General features: G+C 43.6%; 1 protein-coding gene across 5 annotated transcripts in view; it reads right to left on the bottom strand.

Annotated features, from left to right (window-relative positions):
• Positions 1 to 26404, bottom strand: part of KIAA1549L (KIAA1549 like) — a 278328-nt gene that overhangs the window by 215995 nt on the left and 35929 nt on the right. Inside the window, exon 1 of one of the 5 annotated variants that reach the window (XM_053306245.1) lies at positions 7452 to 7689. The exons of the other annotated variants lie outside the window; for them this stretch is intronic. The gene's annotated coding sequence lies outside the window, so the exon portion shown is untranslated. Of the gene's footprint in view, positions 1 to 7451; positions 7690 to 26404 lie in introns of those variants that run through there. 5 annotated transcript variants of the gene reach the window in all.

Below are 26404 nucleotides of genomic sequence, written 5' to 3'. Positions count from 1 at the left end.
AGGCTCTTCACACGATTAGTGAAGAGCCTCAATATTTGAGAGAAAGGAAAAACTCTGGTGCAACAAGGAGTATTTCAGTTTATTTTAATAACATATCTATGACATACTGAGCGATCTTCAGTTACAACAAAAACATTGCAAAATAGCCACAATTCTCCAGGAATGTGAAATACTGCAAAGTAATTGTAATTGGCAGAGAAGATAATCTGATGTTTCTTTGCCTTAAAAGGTTTTCTGTACTTTTAAAAAGGGCATCATTTACATACTTCAAACATAGTTTGGTCAAGTGTAAATCCATACTAGCCTTTAGAGCACCAATGGGCAAAAGAAGCCTATACAATGCTGCTAAGAAGAGAGAGACTTTCTCCCCAAAACCCATGGCTTTTACAGCAAGGACTGATTTCCATCAAATACGAACAAGGTGTCCTCAATTCACCCAGCTCACACAAGCCTTACAGTGATGATAAGGTTTCTCTACTACAAAAATCAATAGAATAATATACAGATTGATATTTTTCCTTCCTCTTTTTCAAATTTTGTGGAGATTCAAGTGGAGCATGTGACAAATAACAATCTTTTCTAACGTTCACATCTCAGCTGCTTGGCACTATTTTAATATGCTTGAACCATCACCCTGATGAGTCGAATATTTGGTATAATATGAGACTAAACAGAGATATGAATATTCTTGAACCATGCCTGCTTGTGTACTTCTGTTCTGACCAGCAATAATTCCAACAATACAAACAACATCGTATATTTTTTAAAGGGCAAAAAGAAACAAATGCTCTCAAAAACATTCTTAAAAGAATAGCTGTATACACATAAAACAAAAGCGACAGAATAAAATAAAGAACACTGAAGGTTCAATGTGACTGTCATCTAGAATGCTCAGTCTCCTTGTCAAAACAAATCTAGCTTGAAGTACTCAGGGTACAAAAGCCAACAAAGCATCAGGATTAGAGTCTAGGATCTAATGGGCATGGTCAGAATCAGCTGAAATCATCATCCAGAATGGCTAAAGATATTCTGACATGTAACAATGAGACAGTGAACAAGCTTAGCACCTGAGTTGGCATTATATAGTTTATATGGCATAATCTTTTATTTCATTTTTTGCGCTTCCTGAATTCTTCAAAGAAAAGAAAAAGCTAGAAGCAGCTAAGTCTTGGTTGAGACAATTCAAACCAGAATTAAGAACTCATAGTGGGAAAGAAAGGCTTAAACATTTGGTTTTAGCTCAATTTCAAGCATTTTAATTCAGGTTCATGTAATCCAGTTATTAGTAACATCTTTATAACTATGCTGAGAAATCAGTGGCTGTGTGTATGCTGCAATTCCATGGTAACTCTAGAAAAGGTGCCGAATATTATTCTAGGCACAGAATTCAGTCTCCTAAGAATCTTACCTTTCTTTCTTTTTTAAATAAAACGTAAGTTTCTAGCCTTTGTGACTGTGAAGCTATATTTAAAGTATGTGGCTGGCTTATGCTGCTCAAATTTCACAAGCCAGAGGAGTTGCAGAGTAAGATTCCCAGTGCTTGGGGACGGAGTTTCATGGCCTTGCAAAGCTCTTTTCCCTTCTACATGATTAAATAATACAGATAGAAACTATTGCAGAATTATGCAATATGATAAATTATGCACATTTCTTCCATTTGTACAGTTTATACCAGTTGCAGAATTGAGCTTTCCTTTCCTAGACAAAAAATTTGCCCAAACACAGAATATTCTGTATATACCACATTATACATCTTATACATCACACATAGGTAGGTAGGTAGGTAGGTAGGTAGGTAGGTAGGTAGGTAGGGTGTGTGCATGTATGTGTGTGTGTGTGTGTGTGTGTGTACGTACGCGTGTGTGTATATATGAATGACACACAGACACACAAATATAGAGGGGGGCGAGAGGGAGAACGATGCATCCATGCACGCACACATGCACATCTCTCAATATACCTCAGAGTGTAGCACACAAATCCCACATTTACTTCTGTTTCCAGACCCAAATTCTTCTTTGAAATATATCACATGCTACACCATACTTGCTCAGTGACATAAAAATTAAGCCACAAGAAACAGTCATAAAAAACTCTTTCCTAATGGAGTGATATAATGTGTATTACATAAGAAACTCTGCACACTACATCTCATGCCCCATCTTGCAAACACTATGTGGAGCACACACACAGTGTAAGGATTAGAACAAGGCAGCTACATCACAAAATACTTGCTATTTCCCCCTCAGTTTTATAAAAGGAACACACATGTATTCACTGAGAAAAGTAAGTCAAGATTGTGCTCTGCATTCACAACTTGGCAGAACAGGACAACCATGAAATGCATTGTTACAATATACAATATGAAAAGCAGGCATTCATCATGTGTGCCTTTACTTGCCAGCTCAAAAAATATGACTGCCCTCCACCTCAAGATGACAAACTGGGTTTGAGGATATAACATATTCGAAATGCATGGTGTTACCACTCTGATAGTGCATGGCCTGACCACACATGATGTAGCCTCCTTGCTAAATCTAAACAGGTCAAGGTCTGGTCAGTGTCTGGGAAACATGTTTATGTCACCTTGAATCCATTATGCAAATAAGTTGTTCTAGTAAAAAGTAATCAGTCTACTTTTCTTTCACTGTGTCTACATCTGGACTAAATTTGGTGCAGATTGAGGTCCACAATTTAGATCTCTTGAGCCACAAGTGTTCATGTGTCTGCCATCTTGGATCGGGGTGGATGGCATCATTACAAACTGTGGTGTTGAGGTATCCCTGTGTGTAACTCACTACAGCTGTTCCAAACTTGGTTCAAATCAGTTAGACGGTCCTCAAGTTAATGCACTTGCACCTCAAATGTTTATGCATCTGCCATCTTGAATCGGGGTGGGTAACATCACAAATTACACCATTGAGGCATCCCTATGTGTCCACTCAGCTGTAGCAAATTTGATTCGAATCAGTTTGATTGTCCAAAGGTTAGGGCAATTGCACCTCAAAAGTTTACGTGTCCGCCATCGTGAACTTGAGTGGATGACATTGTCACAATCTTTGCCATTGAGGTGTCCCTATGTATCCCTACAGCTGTAGCAAATTTGGTTCAAATTGGTTAAGTGGTTCACACATTAGCCCACTTGTGCCTCACAAGTTTATGTGTCCGCCATCTTGAATCGGTGTCGATGACATCATCACAAACTAAGCCATTGAGGTGTCCCTGTGTGTCACTCACTGAAATGTACCCAATTTGGTTCTAATAGATTAGGCAGTCCACTAATTAGCCCACTTGCACCTCAGATGTTCATGCAGTTGCCGTTTTGAATTGGAAAGGATGACATCAGCACACACCACACCATTAGGGCATCCCTATGTGTCCCTGCAGCTGTAGCAAGTTTGGTTCAAATCGGTTAAGCAGTTCACAAGTTAGCCCACTTGCGCCTCAAAAGTATATGCGTTCGTCATCTTGAATAGAGATGGATGAATAGACATCATCACACACTATGTTTTTGAGGTGTCCCTATGTGTCACTCACTGCAACTCTACCTAATTCGGTTTAAATTGGGTAGACAGTCCACAAATTAGCCTGCTTGTGCCTCAGATATTCACCTGGCCACCATATTGAATTGGAGTGGATGATATCATCACCCCACACCATTTGGACATCCCTATGTGTCCCTACAGATGTAGCAAATTTGGTTCAAATTGGTTAAGCAGTTCACAAGTTAGCCCACTTGCACCTCAAAAGTTTATGCATCCACCATCTTGGATTGGTGTGGATGACATCATCACAAACTACACTGTTGAGGTGTCCCTATGTGTCCATACAACTGTACCTGATTTGGTTCATATTGGTCCAGGCATTGTGAAGTTGATGGGGGAGGGACACACACACACCGAATGCCGAGTGATCTCAAAAGCCTACTGGAAAGTAGGCTAAAAAGGTGGGATATAAATGTAACAAATAAATAGAAGCGAGCAAAAAATGAAAATTGAGACAGTATTATCATCATCATCAAGCAATACGGAAGTATCATTTTAATATTAAAACATGGTCTAATTTAGCATTCACTTGGCAAATTAAATCCAACTTGGTTAACTATATCAGCAGGTGCCGTTTTCAGTACTGCTGAGATGTCACTTTCTGAAGGCACTGGAAATAATGGCTTCTGGTACTTATGTGGCAAGCCAAAAATCATCATATGTAATATAGCCATAGGGCATCTTAACCAAATTAATAGCAAAAAAAAACCCTTGATTAAGTTGTCAAGAAACTGTACAACAGTTTTCACTCAATTATGCTGAAGACCTTTAGACATCAATCATTATAGTGGTCCTGAATTTTAACAATGCAGTGAATAGCACTAATAGTAATTTCTTGATGGCAGCACAGAGAGTATTAAGGATAATTTTCTAAGACCGCTCACCCAGTAGGTATGATTTGATGACATTATTACCCACAGGTGAAGAAAAAGGTAACAGTCTAATGCTTAAGCAAATTACTCAGTAAGATATGGTTCTTAGTTCTCCATCTGAATGGAACAGAATTCACACAGTCCCTTGCCCAATTGGAAGATGCTTCTGCTCACACATGAGGGGGTCCCTGATTTCTATCACGTACATCTCCAGCTGTAGCCTCCTATTCAACATCCCATGTCATTTTCTAGGGGGTCCACCAAACTCCAGGAGCAACTTGTGGGGGGAGCACAAGAGCCTGAAACAGAAAGGAACATGGAAACCCCTGTTGCACAAACAGAGCCGTGCTTGTTCTTCTCTGCATCCAAACCATATATTTCAGCTGAAAGGGATGTTGTGCTCATAAGTACAGATAAAACTATAGCTGCCCTAGAGGTCCAGACTAGAACTTTGAATTGAGCCCAGAACCCAAATGGAAGCCATGTTGTAAAGCATTAGATGCTTGGACATAGTATATTTGGACTTCCAAAAAAGAAATAGTATACTTCAAAAAAGCTTATGACAATGTTGCCCACTCAAGGCTCTTGAGTAAACATAGCCGTCATGGGATAATGGGACCAGTTCATGTGTGGATTGGTATTTGGTTGAAGGACAGGAAACAGAGGGTGGGAATAAATGAACAGTTTTCAAAATAGAGGGAAGTAAGAAGTGGGGTCCCTCAGGGATCTGTAGTGGGACCAGTGCTCTTTAACTTATTCATAAATGATTTAAACACATAAGAAAAGCCCTGCTGTATCAGGCCCAAGGCCTATCTAGTCCAGCATCCTGTTTCATACAGTAACCCACCAGATGCCTCCAAGAAGCCCACAAGAAGCCACAGGCAAGAGGTGAGGGCATGCCCTTTCTCTTGCTGTTGCTTCCCTGCAACTGGTATTTGGAGGCATCTTGCCTCTGAGGCTGGAGCGGGCTACAGGCACCAGACTAGTAGCCATTGATAGACCTGTCCTCTGTATCTTTGTCTAAGCCCCTTTTAAAGCCATCCAAGCTGGTGGTCATCTTCACATCCCATGGTAAGGAATTACATAAATTAGTTATGCGCTGTGTGAAAAAGTACTTCCCTTCGTTGGTTCTAAATTTCCCAGGCTTCAGTTTCATGGGATGATCTCTGGTTCTAGTGTTGAGAGAGAGGGAGAAAAAATTCTCTCTGTCCGCACTGCCTGCTCCATGCATAATTTTACACACCTCTATCATATCTCCCCGTAGACACCTCTTTTTCAAACTAAACAGCCACAGATGCTGTAGCCTTGCCTCATAAGGAAGGTTCTCCAGGCCCCTGATCATATTGGTTGCCCTCTTTTGCACCTTTTCCAGTTTTACAATGTCCTCCATAAGATATGGTGATCAGAACTGTATCAAGTACTCCAAATCTGCCTGCACCATAGATTTATATGAGGGCATTATAATATTAGCATTTTCATTTTCAGCCCCCTTCCTAATGATCCCTAGCATGTAATTTGTCTTTTCCACAGTTGCCGCACACTGAGTCATAGCAGCTGTGACATCTAGAAGCTGTGGTAAGCAGCAAAGTGGCCAAATTTACAGATGACACTAAACTATTTAGGATAGTAAAATCCAAAACAGATTGTGAGGAACTCCAAGAGAATTTCTCCAAACTGGGAGAGTGGGCAACAAAATGGCAAATGCAGTTCAGTGTAAGCAAGTGTAAAATGATGAATATTGGGGCAAAAAAACCCCAGCTTCACATATGCATTGATGGGGTTTGAGCTGTCAGTGACTGACCAGGAGAGAGATCTTGGGTCATGGTGGACAAGTCATTGGAAATGTTGACTCAGTGTGTGGCAGCTGTGAAGAATGTCAATTCCATGCTAAGAATCATTTGGGAGGGGATTGAAAATAAAAATACTAATATTATAATGCCCTTATACAAATCTATGATGTGGCCACATTTGGAGTACTTTGCGCAGTTCTGGTCACCATATCTTAAGAAGGACATTATAGAACTGGGAAAGGTGCAGAAATGGGCAACTAAGACAGTCAGGGGTAGGGATGTGCCCAAACCGGTGCGGCAGTCCTTTTCTGGACTGTCAAACTGGTTCGGAGCTCTGGCAGTTTGGATGGTTCAGCAGTTGGGGGTGAGTTACTTTTAAGGGATCGGCCGGGTACTCTCCCCCCCTCTCCCCACCATGTTTCTCCCACCAACGCTGTGCCCAAAATCGCTGGCACAGTGCAGCAGCGTACCTTCTTGCTACCCCTGTCAGCATCAGAACGGAAGTGGCCGGTGCACGTGTGCACACCACCAAACCCTCAGTAGGATATTTCGTGCACATCCCTAGCCAGGGACCTGAAGCACCTTCCTTATGAGGCAAGGCTACAGCCTCTGGGGCTCTTTAGTTTGGAAAAGAGGAGACTATGGGGAGGCATTATAGAGGTCTATAAAACTATGCATGGAGTAGAGAGAGTGGACAGAGAAACATTTTTCTCCTTCTCTCACAACACTAGAACCAGGGGTCATTCCATAAAACTGAAGGCCGGGAAATTTACGACCAAAAAAAGGAAGTACTTTTTCACACTGTGCATAATATGGAATTCTCTACCGCGGAGTGTAGTGATGGCCACTAGCTTGAATGGCTTTAAAAGGGGCTAAGACAAATTCATGGAGGACAGGTTTATCAATGGCTACTAGTTTGGTGGCTATAGGCCACCTCCAGCCTCAGAGGCAAGATGCCTCCAAATACCAGTTGCAGGGAAGCAGCGGCAAGAGGGAGGGCATGCCTTCACCTCCTGCCTGTGGGATTCTCAGAAGCATCTGGTGGGCCACTGTGTGCAACAGGATGCTGGACTTGATAGGCCTTGGGCCCGATCCAGCAGGACTGTTCTTATGCTACATACAGCTTGTTCCAGTTAACACTCTAGCGCCCATGTTCTGGTCCAACTGTAGTTTTTAAACATAATAATTTAAGGCATGAATCTTCATGACTAGGTCATCCCAGAAAGACACAACTGTGAACCAACCTTGTCTGGTTTAAAAAACAAACAACTCTTGAACATATCCAGGACACCCAGGAGCAGCTTCAGTTCCAAGAGCAAGAAGGGCAGATCTGAGTCTCAGGGGAGGATTTATCCCCATCCAGCACAAACTGTAATACTCTTCCAGAATCAGATACATTCTCAATCACAGTACTTCCAACTTGCTTGAGTTAAGTTTCAACTTCAGAAACCAGTTCAGAGTATCCGTTGCCTCCTTAGAATGCTGGGAAAGCCAGACAGAATTGGTTACCATCGTCATGGTGATAGCACCACAACCTCCAGAGAACCTCACACAGATGTTCTATGGCATTAAGTAGCACGGGAGAGAAGATGGAATCTTGCAGCACCCTTAAGGAATCAATTCCCTCTCTTCTTGATTATGTCAATAACCTATTTTGTTACTGGTTGACTTTATGCAGTAACCAATAATGAATTTATCTGAGAGTAATTTAGTTTTGCAACCTGAATGAGTGACTGACTTGTTCAGGCCACACTTAAAATCGTTGCTATGGTGATAGAACAAAATAAGAGCTTTTTAAAATTCTGGCCAACTAAAGCTGCACATGTACAGTTAAAAAAAAAGGCACACATGCAATGACACCATCATCACCTATGAACCATGCGTGCTTACAAGCAGAGAACAATTTTTACCTATCTCTTCTTTCCCTGGCAGTGTTCTGTGCAGCAAAAAATATGTCCCTTGGAGTTACACAGCCCTCAGAGTTGTAATTTTGTGCTGTATAGGGCACTTCCAGGAGAAGAAGAGATCAACAAAAATTGGCCTTTACCCATGAGAGCCTCAGGGATGCTATTGCTGTGTGTGCGCCTTTTTTGACTGCACACATGCACAGTCTTAGTTGGGATGCTGGCCAGCATTTTAAAAATACTTCTATTTCATTCCGTCTCTATAGCAATTTTAAAGTGCAGCAATTTTAAATCATTTAAATGTTTATGAATCATTATGAATATTTACATGTTTAAAATGTTAAATCTCACTGTTAATCAACTAGATCTAATGAAAAATGCAAGGCATGATTTATATTTGTATAATGTGCTTCTACTCTGTAGCAGGGATGTGCACAGAACTGGTTCTGTGCACTCCTGGGAGGTTGGAGGTGGTTGCTTTAAGGCATGGGCAGGGTGTCTTTACCTCCCCCGCTGTGTTTCCCCCACCAGCGCTGCTGCCAAAACCACTGATGTGGGGCGGCTGAGTACCTTCTTGCCACCCTGGTCAGCGTAATACCACAAGTTTCCGGTACATGTGCACACGTCAGGCACGCTGGCCACTTCTGGTATTATGCTGACCAGGGCAGCAAGAAGGTACTCAGCCACCCCACGTCAGCAGCACCAGCAGGGAAAACGCAGCAGGGGAGCTAAGGACACTCTCTCCACACCTTAAAGTAACCCCCCCCCCGGCCTCCAAATCTGCTCAAACCTGCTCGAACACCAGCATTCCAAACAGGTTTGGCGCAAAGGAGCACCAAACTGGTTCCGTGCACATCCCTACTCCATAGGTGCATTTAGAAGACACAATATAGAACAACTCATCTTTCTAGCAGATATCATTAATTTGCTAGGGAACAGAAGAACTGTATCACAGGACACATTCAGGAGCTAGGGCTGAAGACTGTAATTGTAACATCCCCTGACTAAAACTCATACCTACATTAATTTAGCATTGTTTTTGTATGCAGCACACAGTTGAGCTATTCCCATATATTTCCATCCTATTGCCCTACATTCCCACAGAAAATCTGAACTGGAAATATATCAAATGTCAAGCTATGTGGAATTTTTACATAATTGAACTATTTTTCACCTTTTCTGTTAAGTCAATAGCCAAGTTAAAGGGTGGGGGACCATATCCAAAAATAAGTTATTGTCAGCTTAGAATTAAAGTTGATTTACGGGGCCAAGCCAAGAGCCTTAGGCTCTGTGAGCAACTGCCCATTTGTGGCAGACTGCCTGTCAGCAACCTAACTGTCAAAACAAAGGGCTCTCAGAGTCTGGAGCGGCCCCGCCTAGTCAGGTTGGCCATTCAACTTAAGAGGAGCTTTGCTGGATCAGGTCCAATGTCTATCTCATCCAGCATCCTGTTTTCCATAGTGTCCCACCAGATGCTTCTGGGAAGCCCACAACTAGGAGATGAAGGCATGCCCTGTCCACTGCTGTTGCTCCCCTGCAACATTCAGAAGTGTCCAACTTCTGAACTTGAAAATAGCTTTAATTATAGCCATCAAGACTAGCAGCCACTGACAGATTCATCCTCCATGAAATTGTCTAGGCCCCTTGTATCCAACCTGGGGGCTATCACCACATCCCATGACAAAGGATTCCATGGATTGATTACGTTCTAGAACAGTGTTTCTCAACGTTTTTGGAGTCATGGACCGGTACATTATTCATGTGCTGTTTCCTGGACCAGCAGTTAGTAAGGGGGTCACCCCCTCATCCCCAATCCCACTCCCAGTCACCCCCCCCAAAAAAAATGGTTTCAGGCAGCTCTCTGGAGCTCATTTCCAGGCAGTCCTCGCTGCTAGATAATGTTTATTTTGAGGAAGTGAAATGAACATTATCCAGCAGCAAGGGTTGCCCAGAAATAAGCTCCAGAGAGCTCCCAGTGGCCCCCACCAGCCCAAAATTGTTTTTTTGGGAGGTGTTTTTTTTAAATTAGCGATGCCTCACAGACCGGTACCCAACGCCGCATGGACCAGTGGTTGAGAAACACTGTTCTAGAATATCCTTTGGTTCTTTCTGGAGAAGGAAGGACTATAAAAGCTTCCAGTTTGGGTTAGGACTTTGCCTGAATAACACCTGCTACTGAGCAAAGGGGCGCCTTTTTAAAGTGGTGATTATCTCTATTTAGCAGGGAGAGAGCAACTGGCCCTATCCATCCCCAGCAGAGCATCCCTTCCGTTTCTTTTTTTAGATTGTGAGCCCTTTAGGGACAGTGAGCCATTTTATTTATTTATATTGATGTAAACTGCTTTGGGAACTTCTGTTTGAAAGTAGTATGTAAATATTTGTCTCATATATTCATATGTGCTATGTGAAAAAGTACTTCCTTTTGTCAGCCCAAAATTTCCTAGCAATCAGTTTCATGGGATACCTTTGGTTCTGGTGCTGTGAAAGAGGGAGAACAATTTTTCCCTATCTACTCTCCCCACACCATGCATAACTTTTTAAAACCTCTATCATGTCTCCCCTTAGCTGCCTTTTCTCTAAATTAAAAATCCTCAACTTTTGTTGCATTACCTTGTAAGAAAGGTGCTCTAGACCCATTTTGGTTGCTCTCTTCTGCACTTTTTCCAGTTCTAGAATACCCTTTGGTTCTTTTCTGGAACAGAAAGGACTATAAAAGCTTCTGGTTTGGGTTAGGACTTTGCCTGAGTAAAAATATCTCTTTGGCTCTAGTATACTATTCTCTATGATCCTTGGCTTGACTCCTCAGTTCTGACTCCTGGCTTGCTTCTTTGTCCTGACCTCACTTTGATCTCACTCCTGGTGTGCCCCCTGGCTTTGACCTCACTCCTGGTGTGCCCCCTGGTCCTACCTTCTAACTACAAAATCTTCTATGGTTGTTGCCACCCTGATAATGTCTAACATCTAGCAACATTACAGTCCAAATGTGCCATGATTAGGAATTCATAGAACTTGGTGCCTTAAAGTATCAGCTGCTCTCAATAAATCCTCAAGGACCAAATACAACATTCTGTGCTTTGGATCTAGCATCAAGTTAACTTAACTTGATACCAACAATCAAAGTTGCAATTAAAAAAAGAAAGGGAAAGGATTGTTTGTGTTTTTTTAACAATATACTTCTCATCATCATCAAGGAGGCTCACATCACATTACAAAACTAGATATAAACCCATTTATTTTATTTATGTTTATTTTTACAAATTTGGATACAACCCCAAACTTCAATCTATGGGCAGTATATGACATAAAACAGATTAGAATTAAAAACCTTAAAACAATTTAAAACCACAGTCCAGTTAAAAAGCTTGGGTGAAAAAATTCAGTCTTTAGAGACTTTTAAAAACTTGGAGAGGCTCTTATTTCAGCAGGGAGTGCATTCCAGAGTCTCAGGGCAGCAGCAGAGAAGGCCCGCCCCTACATAACTACCAGACAAGCCAGTGGCAACTGCATACGAACCTCTCCAGATTATCTCAGTGGGCAGTGGGGCTAGGAACATAGGAAGCTGCCATATACTGAGTCAGACCATTGGTCTATCTTGCTCAGTATTGTCTTCACAGACTGGCAGTGGCTTCTCCAAGGTTGCAGGCAGGAATCTCTCTCAGCCCTATCTTGAAGAAGCCAGAGAGGGAACTTGAAACCTTTTGCTCTTCCCAGAGCAGCTCCATCCCCTGAGGGGAATATCTTACAGCGCTCACACTTCTAGTCTCCCATTCATATGCAACCAGGGCAGAGCCTGCTTAGCTAAGGGGACAAGTCATGCTTGCTACCACAAGACCAGCTCTCCTCTCTGATCATAGCGGACGTTCTCGGATATCCAAGGCCTAAGATGTTTAGGGCTTTATAGGTTATAACCAGCACCTTGCATTTTGCCTGGAAACGTATTGGTAGCCAGTGTAGCTCTTTTAGTATACGAGTAATATGGTCTGTCCTAGATGACACAGAGACCAACCTGACTGCCACATTCTGTACAACTGCAGTTTCCGGACTATGTACAAAGGCAGCTCCACATAATGCACATTCCAATAGTCAAGTCTGGAGGTTAACAGCATATGTACCTGAGGTACATGTTCTGAGGTCGTTTATCTCAAGCAATGGATGCAGCTGGCATATCAGCCAAAGCTGATAAAAAGCACCTCTGGCCACTGCCTCAGCCTGGGACACCAGGGAGAGGTTTATTTATAGCAAGGTTGCTATTTATTCATAACAACCTTGATATAAAGCAATTTCCAGTTATATTCCATCTCAAAATGGGGGGAAATGGATAAATAGATGGATAAAGTGTCACCTGTGAAAACAATCTTTTCTATTCCCGCTACTGCACTTCAAATATATAACTGGTGTTGGTTATACCTTGAACTAAGTTTAAAAGTGGCTTCCTATCCTCCACGTAAGAATTGGATAAGTGATCCATTCCCATACTCAAGAACACTGCTTTTGGTTGGTGTGAGGAAGAAATATTCCCTGCTAGAAAATTGTTGTAATAAATATGGGAAATAAATCATTAACAGGAGGCATTGTTGGGGTACTTACACTTCCCAGCTTTCTTCAAGTATCATGATACTATCACAAGTTACTGCTTCATGCTGACCACTCACAAGCCAGAGGTCATCTTGTGTTGATCTCTGTATCACTACAAATATATTTGCAGAATGACTTGGGGCAACGATGTAGAGCAGCCGCAGCTCTACATCCCTAGGGTGATATGTATCTCTTTATCAGGGACTTGCTTCTCCAGTTTTTATTATGGTCCTGGGAAGTTTGGATGCACTCTTAGCATCATTTGCAAGTACAGGTACATCCTTAGTCTGCAACCTCACACATACTTATTTGAAACAAAAAAGTCTACCAGAATCAAAGCAACTTAGAAAGCAAATTAGTGTTTCAGATTGCCCTACCATTCATAGATGGAACAAGAAATGGCTCTTGTTTTAAAGCGGCTGCTCAGACTGCTTTTTGCTGGGAGCCATTTGCAATAGAAACAGAGAATCCCATAGCAGTTTGCAGTGTCAATGCTGATTTGCTGTTTTGAAAAATCCAAGGAAGGAAGGAATACAAACAAAGTGGTCATGGCATTGCATGCCCTATAGACAACAGGATCTTGTGACTTGCATTACAGATTTGTTTACTTTTCAACAGATCTTATTAACTTCCAGTTCAGCCACATTTGCTTCTGTTTGCTCCATATTTGTGTAAGTTCTTCTGTACCAATGAAAGGAACATTGAACTAAGAAATCAAACAGCACACAACCAAGCAAGATGCTGAACCTCTTCATCAAAACATGGTTAATTCCCAAGCTTCATCCTGTTAACTTTCCAATTTCCTGTTTATAAGAAAAGGCAATGTCTCATTAAGCAATGAGACATTACACTGTTCTTCTCTTTAGTGTACTGAACTCATTTGACCCAGTTCGTTTAATCTATTATTAATTTAGTGCTAAAAACCTCTTTAAAAATAACATGGGTAGAACAGATCTACCTATCCATGTTTTTATATACCTATTCATCCACCTTCTAACTAACCACTTTGCAAAGAAGGCAGAAAAGGTACTATCTGAAAGTTAATAGGTAGCTGGAAGGATATAAGAGGCTGTGGTTTTGGGGACCTGTGACTCTTATCTGGGATGCCCCAAATGCTCTTCACCTCTAGAAATTCCAAAAGGGGAAGGCGAGTCTGGACCTACCATTTCCAATTTTGCGTGATCACAGCATTCCCCCAACTAAATTATTATTATTTATTCAATTTCTATACCGCCCTTCCAAAAATGGATCAGGACACAGATAAATAATAAATAAATAAGATGGATCTCTGTCCCCAGTGAGCCGTCCCTATGTGTCACTACAACTGTATCAAATCTGGTCCAAATTGGTTGCCACTTGGACCTCAAAGGTTCATGCATCTGCCACCCTGAATCAGGGTGGATGACATCATCGCAAACTATGCCATTGAGGTGTCCCTGTGTGCCACTCACTAACTACAACTGTACCAAATTTGGTTCAAAACAGTTAAACAGTCTGCAAGTTAGCCCACTTGTTCCTCAAATGTTCACATGTCTGCCATCTTGGATTGGGATAGATTACATCATCACAAACTAGGCCACTGAAGCATCCCTATGTGTCCCTACACCTGTAGCAAATTTGGTTCAGATCAGTTAGGTGCTTCACAAGTTAGCCCACATGCACCTCAAAGGTTTGTGTCCCCGCCATACTGAATGGGGGAGGTGACATCATAAACTACACTGTTGAGGTGTCCCTACTACTGTACCTGATTTGGTTTATATTGGTCCAGGCACTGTGAAGTTGATGGCGGCGGGGGGGATGGACACACACACGGAATGCTGGGTGATCTCATAAGCCTACTGGAATGTAGGCTAAACAACAACAACAGGTAGGCAGGACCAGGACATATGATTTCTCACATAGATAGCATTGAGGTAAGACATGGAAGACTCTGAAAGCAAGCTGTCTGTGACTAATTCAGACAGCCCATGAGGAGGACTGTAAAGCATTATTTTAGGGCACTTGCCAGAGTAATAGAAAAACCATTGAAGAAAACTGAATGGTGTAGAGACCCTGAAGAGATGTACAAACAGCTAAATCTGCTCCAATCTTATATACACATGATTTTTACAAATAGTACTGCCAAGTACAACAAGTGAAACATCACATACTTGCACACAAAGCAGGGGTGTATCTATAACTGAGCAGATGGGTTCAAAGAACCCAGGGCCCCCAGCGCTTGAGGGGCCCCCAGCTCCATCCCTCCTTATTTTCTTCATGATCTCCCTCACTCTGAGGGACTGCGGAGGAGAGAGGTGAACACGGGCTCCCTCTCCCTAGCTACGTCCCTGACACAAAGCTCACACATGCGGTTGCTTTTTTAAAGAGAGAAAGAAGAACAGTAGAGAGTTCTAGGAGCAAGAAAAGAGGCCCTATGGTCAGGAGATGCTATAGCAAGTTGTGAGAAACAGGCCATTAAGCCTCAACAGCAGAGGTGGCTTCAACTCCATCGCAGAGCATATGCAAGGGTCACTGTTCCCTCTAAGGAGTTTGTGTGTGCGTGCTCACACGTATTTTGATATCCGCTCAGTTCATTTTAGATCCCGCTCAGGTTGGACCAGGAAGGCCCCACTCTGGATACATGTGTACACACACTGCCTTGATACTGCCACCCAGAACAAAATTCATTTTTCACACAGCGGGGGAAGGGAAATAGAGAACACGCTGGCAAGGCTACACCACTCCACTTACCATACTTGCCATGGCATGTATTGCATCATCTTTTGGCAAGTGTGAAGAGCACCAGTCTTCCTCCCAAACTGTTGGAGATGCAGCTTCTAATGGCATCGACTCTTAGCACCAGCAACTCTACTGACCACTAGGGGAGCTAGAGCTAGAGATAGTGAGCAAGGGGATCCCCTTTATGATGACACTTTCTCTACTCCCCCTTTGTTAAACTGTCTCAGGTTTCATTCTCTCACCTGAGAGACAGATTTCCTTCTTCTCCCTTCCCTCATTCCTGTATGTAGCTAGCAATGAGGCATGTAGATCTAAATCCATCTCCCTGATTGATTTCCTAAATAAACTACTTTAATTTGGAACTTTAACACCATGTCTCCAGACAATATTAATTAGCAGTGCTCCCTTACCCGCGTACTTCTGCTGTAACTGGGGCAGATAAAGAAATCTTCCCTCCTGAGTTCTCTAACACAAACTAAGTCAGCTACTTGTTCATTCGTGTTTCCTGTTGTGCAGGTCACGACTCCTCTGGTCCAGGTCACTTTTTTGGAGTGCAGTGCCAAGACCTATGTCCCTGTCATATTGTTATCAGTTTCTGGCCTATCATTTCTCTAGTTAGTTGGCCCAGCATAGCCAGTTGGTGCCTCATACATTTAGCTCCCTGATTGTAAAGACCATATCTTTACAATCAGAGAGCTAATTGTAAAGAGATGGTCTCCTACCTCAAAATCTCTTTCTGGGAAGCTGTAGCAGCTGGGGAGGTAAGAGTTTCAGCCTTATAAAAGGGATGAGCCCTGTAGAAAGGGCCAGACTGAGAATATAGGAAAATAGGTACTCTCTGTTCATCAATGCCAAATGTTGGTTATTCCTTTGCTCCTGTTGCCAGCCTTAAGTTATTATCATAAATATGCTGTACACATTTTGCTTTACTTGCGAAGCACAAAAAAACAGGTTATTTGATGTGAGAACTTCTGGCTGATTTTGAAGCCAGCATGACGGCAGGCCATTTGCCAGATAAAGCTGTGAATTGGCTGAAAGTATTTTATTTATTTATTTATTTATTTATCTATCAGATTTGTACACCGCCCCAAACTTTTGTCTCTGGGCTGTTAACAATAGCATAAAACAAGTTAAAAATCAAAAACTTAAAACAATTTAAAAATTTAAAAATAAACCAGAGATTAAAACCTAAAAAATTTAGGAAGCTGAGAAAGCTTTGGCAAAAACATGGGTTTTCAGGTGTTTTTTTTTTAAATTGCCAGAGATGGGGAGGATCGTATCTCAGCAGGGACCACATTCCACAATCTCGGGGTAGTGACCGAGAAGGCCCGTCTCTGTGTAGCCACCAAATGAGTTGGCGGTAACTGGAGACGAACCTCCTCAGATGACCTCAATGGGTGGTGGGGCTCGTAATGAAGAAGACGCTCTCTTAAATACCCAGGGCCTAAGCCATTTAGGGCTCTATAAGTTATCATTAGCACTTTGTATTTTGTCCGGAAACCTATTGGCAGCCAGTATAGCTCCATCAGTAAAGGAGTAATGTGGTCTCTCTGAGATGACCCAGAGACCAACCTGGCTGCTGCATTCTGAACCAACTGAAGTTTCCAGACTATGTAAAAAGGCAGCCCCACATAGAGCGTATTACAAAAGTCAAGTCTGGAGGTTAGCAACAAATGTACCACTGTTTTGAGGTCGTTGAACTCAAGAAACAGGTGCAGCTGGTGTATCAGCTGGAGCTGATAGAAAGCACCCCTGGCCTCAACCTGAGAAACCAGGGAGAGGTGTGGATCCAAAGTACTCCCAGACTGCGATCCTGTTCCTTTTGGGGAAGTGTGACCTCATCTAGAACAGGTACATCAAAATCATCTCTAGAGTTCTGACCCCGCACAATAAGTACCTCCGTCTTATCTGGATTCAGTTTCAGTTTATTCTCTCTCATCCAGCCCATTACTGCTTCCAGGCAGGCATTTAGGGAGGATATGCCAGCTCCTGAAGAAGCTGACATGGAGAAGTAGATCTGGGTGTCATCAGCATACTGGTAACACTCATCTCCAAATCCCCTGATGATCTCTCCCAGCAGTTTCATGTAGATGTTAAAAAGCATTGGAGAAAGTAAGAAGCCTTGAGGGACACCATACTTAAGCTCAGATCTCGAAGCACAACAATCTCCAATTGACACCATCTGGAATCTATCCGAGAGGTAGGAGCAGAACCACTGTAAAACAGTGCCACCCACCCCAACACCCTCAGACGTTCCAGAAGGATACTATGGTTGATAGTATCGAAAGCCACCGAGAGATCCAAAAGGACCAACACAGTCACACTTCCTCTGTCAATTCCCAATTGGTAATCATCCATCAGGCCAACCAAGGCAGTCTCCACCCCATAGCCCACCTGAAAACCAGTTTGAAATGGGTCTAGATAACCAGTTTCCTCCAAGATCGACTGGAGCTGAGAGGCCACCACCCTCTCAATTACCTTGCCTAGCCATGGGAGGTTGGAAACAGGCCTATAATTGCTCAACTCTGAGGGATCTAATGCAGGCTTCTTTAAAAGAGGTCTAATGATTGCCTCCTTAAGGCAAGAAGGCATCCTGCCCTCATTCAGAGAAGCATTTATGATTTCCACCAGGCTGCCTACAACAGCCTCCCTGCTAGATCGAACAAGCCATGTTGGACAAGGGTCAAGAGAACAAGTGGTAGGCCTCAGTGCTCCAAGCAGCTTGTCCACATCCTCAGGAGTCACAAACTGAAACTGATCCAGTCGAATTGCATAAGAGGAGTTGTTGGGCACCTCCAGTTCAGACATCAAATTAGTTGTGGGGTCTCCATCTAGGTTGGCCCAAATCAGAGAGATCTTATCTGCGAAAAACTCTTTAAACACATCACAGTGGGTAACTGATGACTCCAAATTCTGGTTCAAGGGAGGGGGAGCAGATACTAATCCCCTCACAACCCTGAACTACCCCGCTGGACGTGAACTCGCAGAGGCAATACAGGCAGAAAAGAACCGCCTCTTTGCCGCACGTATTGCCTGAGTATAGATCTTTAAATGTGTTCTATGTTGCAATCTGTTGGAGTCGAGTCGAGTCTTTCTCCACTTGCGCTCCAGTCGCCTACCTTGCTGCTTCAGCCCCTGTAGATCTCCTGTATACCAATTTTGAAGCGGGTCGGAGGGGACGCTTGGGAGCAATCGTGTCTACTGCCCTGGTGAGCAAGTTGTTCCAATTCTCAACCAGGGCATCAACAGGATCACTGGCAAAACCAACACAGATTCCCTCCAAGCCTTCTTGAAATCTTACTGGATCTAAGAACCTCTTCGGGCGGACCATTCTAATAGGCCCGAAGTTGTGCAAGCCCCTCTCAGGAATCTTATGTGATCTGCTGTCTTAAAGGAGTGCCTGCAGTTTGCCTCCATTTATGTTGTACTTGTACATTTGTAAGTAAAGTAAATTATTAGAGAACTATTCTAAGTTTTCAATCTTCTCCAAAGGAAGCAAAACCCAGCTAGCATTCCCCTTGGCTGAGGGCTATGCTAACCGTCCCATCCTAACCCATTTACCAACACTGTTTTCAGTGTACTGAATCAACATAGAGGCTCATTCTAGACCATAAATCTTTTCACAGCATATAGCGATGTTTGTGGGGTTTGTTTGTGCACCAATACTCCCTGCCCCCCCCCCAATTATGAGAATTCAACCAACATTTTATGTAATAAAAATGTCATGAAAATATCTATACCTGCACATCCAACAACTTCCTTTGCAAACAAATACACTTGTGTATTTTTGTAAGAAAAAGGCATTTTTAAAGAAGGCATTCTGTTCAATCTCTATACAACCCTCATGTTTTCATCCTTCTCAAGCAATTGGCTGCATAAAAGTCTCTTTACTAATATTAGGCTTAATAGCTTTTTATCACTGACACTAAACATTCAACATACATCCAATGGATAGCTATGTAGCACTGATGCATGTTAGTTCTCTCTACTAAGTATTTTGAAGCTGGAAAGAGGCACTGTTCTTCATCAGTGTTACTTGTAGCTGTCATTCAAATAAATTAAAATATCACAATACTATTTCACATCTTCTCTTTGCATCCAATCATAATAGTTATGCTGAGAAGTATATTAAAAATATTTAATGCAGTACCAAATATTTCAGTTTGGGAGACAGACTGCATAGCTATCGTGTATTTTATTGTTTCTAAATGGAGAATCAGACCTGAAGGTTTGGTTCTGACAGTCTGATAAGCATGATCGATCAGCAAAAGTCAAGATCACAGCTGCCACTGCAGTGCTAACTCAGTAAACACACCAATTTCTCAGAAAAGGAACTCCTCACTGCAGCATTTTTTATGGCACTGAAAAAGCTACTACCACTTTGTTGAACATTCTACATTTATAAATTGTTTGTGTTAACAAAACAGCAGAGTTGAATCAAGGGAATAACTACACTTCCACAGATTATGGAATTAGCCAAGGAGCTGTTCAACATGCAGGCTCCCTGCGTCTAACAGAGAAAATGGAGCAAGATGATGACTGGGTGGTGGCCAGAAGACTCAGTTTGATCCAGAAAAAAAATGTTTAGTGATGCTGAATGAGAATAACACTGTGCCCCATAGCCCAACGGATGTCTCTGTTCACTTGAAGCTCACCAGAGCAGACTGCCATTTGCCAGACATACATACATACCGACCTAAAGGGAAATCAAGACTCTCTCAGATGACAAAATACATTATTCTACTATATGGAAGCACATAATTGCTTTTATGATGTACAATTCTCTTCAAAAATGGAAGCATCCTCACACAAAGAAAAATAAACCTTCATGAACTATTAAGATAGTACATTCCCTGGGGGGGAGGGGCTAATTTTATGCTTATATTACTCTGAAAAGCACCAAGAATAATAAGGACCTCCTTGGATTAGACAGACAAACCATGCAGACTAGCATCCTGTTTTCCAGAGTGGCCAGACACACGCCTCTGAGCAGTGGCGCACCTAGGCAATTTGGGCACCTGGACCTCCCCTGCTATGAGGACCCACCGCCACAAGCACACACACACACACACACCGTGAACCACCCCCACACTGCCACCACCACGGGCCCTCTCCCCCACCACCACAAGGCTGAACTTTCATAGTATTCTAGCCGCCAGGTGCGCAGTCAGGTGGTGGGGGTGAGCTGAGCAGGCCTCCCCGCAGCCGTGGTTGCAGCAAGTGGAGCAGGAGCAGCCGCTGAACCTGACTGTCTGGCCCAGCTGCCCTTGAGAACTGCGAGGCGCTCCAGTGTGCCTGCATAGTTTGAATCTATTCGAACTGCGCAGGCGTGCTACAGCGCCTCGCAGTTCTCAAGGGCAGCTGGGCCAGACAGTCAGGCTCAGCAGCCGCTCCTGCTCTACCTGCCACCACAGCGGGCAGGGAGGCCTGCTCGGATCACCCCTCACCCACCAGCCATGCACATGGCAGCTAGAATACTTTGAAAGATTGGTAGTTCAACCTCGCGGCAGCGGGCAAAAGGGCTTGCTGCGGCGGCAAGATACCCCCTGGGCCTTTAGAGGCCTCCCCTGGACCTTGGGAAAGAGCGCCTCTGTCTCTGAGAAACCTGCAACCAAGGGCATGAAGGCAACGGCCCCCATTCATGTTCCCAAAATCTACAATTCAGCGATAGACTACCCTCCATGAACTCACCTAATCCTTTTCAAAGCCTTACAAGGTACTGGTCATCACCATACCTTATGGCAGTGAATTCCATACATTAACTGTGCCTTGTGTGACACAGCACTTCCCTTTACCCATTCTGAATCTTTGACCAATTTCTCTGGCTGACTCAGAGTCGTGTTATATCTCCCCCTCCCTCCATGCCATGCTCTAAAGCAGGGATTCTCAACGTTGGGTCCCCAGATGTTATTGGACTTCAACTCCCATATTCCCCAGCCCCAGTGGCCTTTGGGTGGGGATTATGGGAGTTGAAGTCCAATAACATCTGGCTTGGTTGTCAAGCCATTTCCCCACTGCACCATTAGGTGGCTAAGCCATGCTCTACCATTACTCATATTATTTGCTTTACTTCTGAACAAGAAGCCCCAAATACTTTAGTCTTTCTTCGGCCACTATGATCAGAGGGCTCCAACCCCCTGATCATTGCAGTTGCCCTTTTCTATACCTTTTCCAGCTCTACAATATCCTTTCTGAGATGAGATGACTAGAATTGCATACAGGAAAGCAAATTTAATCACACTATAGATGTATTGTTATTATACTGATCATTTTACACTGCATCCTTTCCAATAAAAGGCAATTTAATATTTGGCTCAACACTAAGTTAGCATTGACAGTGAGCTGTCCACTATAACCTCAAGATCTCTTTCTGAGTAGTCACAATCAATTCAGACTCCATCAGTAAGGAGAGGAGAGCTGGGATTGTGGTAACAAGCATGACTTGTCCCCTTAGCTAAGCAGGGTCTGCCCTGGTTGTATATGAATGGGAGACTAGAAGTGTGAGCACTGTAAGATATTCCCCTCAGGGGTTGGGGCCGCTCTGGGAAGAGCAGAAGGTTCCAAGTTCCCTCCCTGGCTTCTCCAAGATAGGGCTGAGAGAGATTCCTGCCTGCAACCTTGGAGAAGCCACTGCCAGTCTGTGAAGGCAATACTGAGCTAGATAGACCAATGGTCTGACTCAGTATATGGCAGCTTCCTATGTTCCTATGTTCCAGTACACATATGAAATTAAGATTCTTTGCCCAAATGCTCCTCAGTTTACACTAACAAACTGTGCCATTTAGTTACCTACAGGTGAAACTCGAAAAATTAGAATATCGTGCAAAAGTTCATTAATTTCAGTAATGCAAATTAAAAGGTGAAACTGATATATGAGATAGACGCATTACATGCAAAGCGAGATAAGTCAAGCCTTAATTTGTTATAATTGTGATGATCATGGCATACAGCTCATGAGAACCCCAAATCCACAATCCCAGAAAATTAGAATATTACATGAAACCAATAAAACAAGGATTGAAGAATAGAACAATATCGGACCTCTGAAAAGTATAAGCATGCATATGTATTCAGTACTTGGTCTGGGCCCCTTTTGCAGCAATTACTGCCTCAATGCGGCGTGGCGTGGATGCTATCAGCCTGTGGCACTGCTGAGGTGTTATGGAAGACCAGGATGCTTCAATAGCGGCCTTCAGCTCTTCTGCATTGTTTGGTCTCATGTCTCCCATCCTTCTCTCGGCAATGCCCCATAGATCCTCTATGGGGTTCAGGTCAGGCGAGTTTGCTGGCCAATCAAGCACAGTAATCCCATGGTCATTGAACCAGGTTTTGGTACTTTTGGCAGTGTGGGCAGGTGCCAAGTCCTGCTGGAAAATGAAGTCAGTATCCCCATACAGCTCGTCTGCGGAAGGAAGCATGAAGTGCTCCAAAATCTCCTGATAGACAGCTGCGTTGACCCTGGACTTAATGAAGCACAGTGGACCAACACCAGCAGATGACATGGCTCCCCAAATCAACACAGACTGTGGAAACTTCACACTGGACTTCAAGCATCTTGCATTGTGTGCCTCTCCATTCTTCCTCCAGACTCTGGGTCCTTGGTTTCCAAATGAGATGCAAAAGTTGCTCTCATCAGAAAAGAGGACTTTGGACCACTGAGCAACAGACCAGTTCTTTTTTTCTTGAGCCCAGGTAAGACGCTTCTGACGTTGTTTGTTGTTCAGGAGCGGCTTGACAAGAGGAATACGACATTTGAAGCCCATGTCCAGGATCTGTCTGTGTGTGGTGGCTCTTGATGCACTAACTCCAGCCTCAGTCCACTCCTTGTGAAAGTCCCCAACACTTTTGAATGGCCTTTTCCTGACAATCCTCTCCAGGCTGCGGTCATCCCTGCTGCTTGTGCGCCTTTTTCTTCCACACTTTCCCCTTCCACATAACTTTCTATTAATGTGCTTTGATACAGCACTTTGGGAACATCCAACTTCTTTTGCAATTACCTTTTGAGGCTTTCCCTCCTTATGGAGGGTGTCAATGATGGTTTTCTGCACAACTGTCAAGTCAGCAGTCTTTCCCATGATTGTGATTCCTAATGAACCAGACTGAGAGACCATTTAAAGGCTCGGGAACCCTTTGCAGGTGTTATGGATTGATTAGCTGATTGGAGTGGGACACCTGGAGCCTTAACTGTTGAACCTTTTCACAATATTCTAATTTTCTGGGATTGTGGATTTGGGGTTCTCATGAGCTGTACGCCATGATCATCACAGTTATAACAAATTAAGGCTTGACTTATCTCGCTTTGCATGTAATGCGTCTATCTCATATATCAGTTTCACCTTTTAATTTGCATTACTGAAATTAATGAACTTTTGCACAATATTCTAATTTTTTGAGTTTCACCTGTATTCACACCATTTGGAGAGTCAGTTTAGAGGTCCTCACAATTTGGATTTTAGTCATCCTGAATAATTTGGTGTCATCTGAAAGTTGGGCTACTTCATTGCTCGCTCCAGCTCCAGATCATGTATAAATGTTGAACAGCATCAGTCTCAGTACAGACCCTTGGGTGATCTTGCTGCTTACTTCGCTCCACTGTGAAAACTGCCCAGTCATTTGTACTCTTTGTTTTACGCTGTTCTTTAACCAGTTACAAACCTACAAGAGGATCCATGACTTATCCTGCAGCTTATTGGCATAGCTAGAAGGAGGGTGGACCTGTGTTCTCTCCCCTCCTCAGCAGCCCTGGTGGCAGATTGTGTGCACAGCCCCCATCTGTGGCCCTGTCTGCTGCAGCACACACATTGTGTCAGTGGCTCATGTTCCTGCAATAAATTAAAGCAGCTGCTAGAGTGTGGAGGAGTGAAGCCGGCGTTTAGCAGCAGCCAAAATGCAGTCAAGTACACTAGAGATGTGCGAACTGGTTCAGGGGTTTGGTTCGATTATTCAGGGGTTTGTGGCTGAACCGAACACCCCCTTGGTTCCATCCAGACTGGGACTGGACCCACCCCATCCCCGCCAGTTAGCAAAATCTTTTTTTAAAAAAATTGTTACCTCTAGCCCCTTCGGGGGGCTTCCTAAAGGCCATAGGGGGTCCATGAAGGTCCCCCTCCAGCCTCGTAATCACCACTGCAACTCATTTTAGAGCTTATTTTGGCCCGTTCAGGCCTCTGTATTTTTGCACGGTGGCCATTTTGACCGCCGCCAAGCATACACAAATGACCTCTGCAAGGCCTGGCATGGCTCAGGGCCTCTCAGAGGACATTTGTGCATGCACAGTAGCCATTTTAAAAAAAGAATTTAAAATGGCTGCTGCGCATGTACAAATGGCCTCTGTGAGGCCTTGGGACTTGGCAGGCCTCACAGAGACCATTTGTGCATGCACGGCGGTGATCAAAATGGCCACAACGCAAAAATACAGAGGCCTGTATGGGCGGAAATAAGCTCTAAAATGGGCCACAGTGGTGGTGATCGGGGCTGGTGGGGAGAGGGGGAACCTTCATGGACACACACACACACACTCGCACAGCCCATAGGAAGCCCCCTGAAGGAGCTAAAGGTTACCAAAAAAAAAAAACCCCTTCGTGAATCCCCCCGGACTTAACCGAACCAGTGGGGGGGGGGTTTCTAAGGGGTGCCAGACTGAACTGGCCTGGTTCGGTTTGAGGCCAATCTGGCCTCGAACCGAACCGGGCCAGTCGGTTCTGTGCACATCCCTAAAGTACACGGGGGATGAAAACTAGGGAAATTACCCCTCCTAGAATTGCCAGTCTGTAAAACTGTAGTCACTGCCAAGTCCAATCAAGGTCGTAGCCAGGAGAAGAGTCGAGTTGCAGTTCCATGGTCTAAGGGTTCCAGAGAAAGTCACACATTGATATCCAGGCCAAGGTCGGGGATCCAGGAGCAAACAGCACAAGGGTTCTGGGAGCTGGAAACTGAATCTGCATGCCAGAGCGATCAGCTGAAACCAGCGTGATGCAGAGGGGGCAGTCTGGATTTATAGTTCAAGGTCCCACACCAGGTGAAGCCAATTAAGGCCCCTGCCTGCCTTCGGGCTGCAAGTTCAGACACCACCCCAACCCAGCTTCTACGTTGCCCAACACACGGCTCCTTTCTGAGTTCTCTTCAGTGTTCCACGTGGCTCACTGGTCTGCTGCTTGGTCTCGGCTCCTCCCCATTTGAAGAAAGCAATGTCTCCCCGGCAACCTCTTGTTGTTCTACAGCAGGTGAGTGCTCTGTCTGAGGGGTTTCATCCTCCACATCCTGCAGGAGGGTCCCCTCAGGGGGCTGTGCATCAGACAATTCTTCCTCAGAGTCAGACCACTGCCTGACACTTTGTGCATGAACCTCCTTATCATTAGTGGCCAGGCCACTGCTGCCTCCACCACCACCCAAAACACAAACAAGGGCAATCACGGAATAAAACAGGCAAAAAAGAGGGGGGGAGGAAATCCCACTGTGACAACAAAAAGCAAATATACAAATAATATAAAGCAGCCAAACACTGAAAATGTATATTTACAAACAACGAACCAATAATTAAATAATCAATAACACTAATAAGCAAAAATCATTAATCCAAGCTAAACAATTCAACAAGAATAATAATATATACAGTAATACTCAAGCCATCTCATGCTACATAATGCAAAAATTGCCATCTCATGATACAGAATGCATAGATTTTAGCATGTGCAATGACAGTCAAAGATTTCCAGAGGAGGTGTGACTGAGCAAGGCAAAAATAGGGCTGCCAGATGAAATGGGCAAAGTTCAATGTCGTAATCGAAGTTCCAAATAACAAAAAAGCCGCATCAAACATGGCCTCAATGAGGTGTGGACGTCATCAGTCAACGAATTAACCCCCTTATGCACTTTAGGAGAATGCAAACTGAACATATAAAGCCCACTGCATGAGTCATCCATCTGCATGCGCGCATGCTTGAAGGTGATGTTCAACTTTGATCAATGAAGTTTGTTTTTCTCCATTAGGGCATGCAGTG

The sequence above is a fragment of the Hemicordylus capensis genome, chromosome 1 (genome assembly GCF_027244095.1).
Source record: "Hemicordylus capensis ecotype Gifberg chromosome 1, rHemCap1.1.pri, whole genome shotgun sequence".
Classification (NCBI taxonomy): Eukaryota; Metazoa; Chordata; class Lepidosauria; order Squamata; family Cordylidae; genus Hemicordylus; species Hemicordylus capensis.
The sequence above is the reverse complement of the archived record's forward strand: the minus strand, read 5'-3'. Positions and strand labels throughout refer to the sequence as shown.